Source organism: Lupinus angustifolius, chromosome LG09, assembly GCF_001865875.1.
Source record: "Lupinus angustifolius cultivar Tanjil chromosome LG09, LupAngTanjil_v1.0, whole genome shotgun sequence".
In the NCBI taxonomy this organism is placed as follows: Eukaryota; Viridiplantae; Streptophyta; class Magnoliopsida; order Fabales; family Fabaceae; genus Lupinus; species Lupinus angustifolius.
This window is the reverse complement of record NC_032017.1, coordinates 11033565-11035424: the sequence shown is the minus strand read 5'-3', so window position 1 is coordinate 11035424 and position 1860 is coordinate 11033565. Positions and strand designations below refer to the sequence as shown.

The window sequence follows — 1860 nt, the reverse complement described above, 5'->3', positions numbered from 1 at the left end:
TGTTATATTATTTGTATCGGGTACGACCTCGATCAAATTTGGCGCCGCTGCCGGTGATTATCAGTTCTTATCAAAGGTTCTTAGTATAGTTTAGTGTGTGTCTTAGAATAACCATTTTGTTTGGGTTTCAAAATCTGCATGTAGCATTCATTGTTTGCTGTCTTGTTTAGCTATTTGCGTGTTAGTTGATTCAGGTGTGTGTTGGTTAATATAGTTGTGGTTGGAATTTTTGCATGAAACTTTGTTTCCACACTTCTTTCATCACATATTGAATACTGGATGCATCATAGTCAATCATTTTGCTGCTAGTTGTGAGATACAAACAAGTAGTGATTAGTTTTATAGTTGATTTTCTATTTTTGGCATAACTTTGGAATCGTTGATCAAAATTGGACATATTATATATGCATTTAGGGTAGAAAAATCCAATGATTCTTTCTCTACACATCGTGTCTATAGAAGCCCACCCAAAAATCCAAAAAGAGTCTGTTTACTATTGCTTTTTTATTTTACAAGTTTATTTTTCCAATTGTTTTGATTTTGTTGCATTTAATTAAATTAGTGAGGCTTTGAGTTTTGTCCTGAAAGTTTTTGTGGATGTTTCTTATGATATTAGGATTTTATTGATACAAAGTTTTGGTTGATCACTTAAATTTAACATGTATTTCACTTACTGCCCTACATGGTTCTTACTATTGCATTTAGTGCATGACTAGGGGAAATCCTGAAATTGATAGAACATTTCATAGTTTGGTTAGGCAAGTTAGGAATTTAAATTTAGATAGTGAGTCTTTCATCTTAGTGTTAATCTACCTGATAACGATATTGATTCTGATGTTTTTGTGCATTCGGTTGCATACTATGAAAATATGGCTGAATCACCTCCAACCCCATGTGAGAGGACATTAACGGAGTTGGTTGCACTTGATTTTACATACGAAAGCTTGTGTATCCAGTATCCCAATGAGGATGTGCCATATGTGCTCAAAACTGGACTAATCCATTTGTTGCCTAAGTTTCATGGACTTGCAGGTGAATGTCCTCATAAGCATCTTAAGGAGTTCCACATTGTATGTTCCACCATGAAGCCTCGTGATGTCCAAGAGGATCACATATGTTTGAAGGCATTCCCACATTCACTTGAGGGTGCTTCAAAAGATTGGTTGTATTACTTGGCCCATAGTTCTATTACTAGTTGGGATGACCTGAAGAAAATCTTCCTTGAAAAATTCTTTCCAGCCTCTAGGACCACTGCAATTAGAAAAGATATTTCTAGCATTAGACAACTACATGCAGAAGTTTTATATGAATATTGGGAGAGATTCAAGAGACTTTGTGCAAGCTGCCCCCATCATTAGATCTCTGAACAACTTCTCCTGTAATATTTTTATGAGGGTCTGAACAACATGGAGAGGAATATCTATGATGCTGCCAGTGGTGGTGAACTTGAAGATATGACCCCTTTTGAGGCTAGAGGTTTGATTGAGAAGATGTCTTCCAACTCTCAACAGTTCAGTGCAAGAAGTAGTGATGCTATAGTGGTTAGAGGTGTCCATGATGTTGGGACAGATTCGGTGAGGCAAGATAAATTTGAGAAAAAATTTGACTCCCTTGCTACCTTGGTCACTCAACTTGCCATGAATCAGCAGAAACCTCCACTTGCAGCACGAGTTTGTGGCATTTGCACCGCAACTGACCATTATGCTAATGTTTGTCCTTCTCTCTTGGAGCCCAAAATCGGTGACCATCCTGAGGCCTATGCTGCAAATATTTACAACAACAGACCTCAACAACCACAACAGAATTATGATCCTTCATCAAGAAGATACAACCCTGGTTGGAGGAATCATCCGAATCTTA

At 37.4% G+C, this 1860-nt stretch overlaps 1 pseudogene; it reads left to right on the top strand.

Moving 5' to 3' along the window:
- Positions 990–1860, top strand: part of LOC109356253 — a 20597-nt pseudogene continuing 19726 nt past the window's right edge.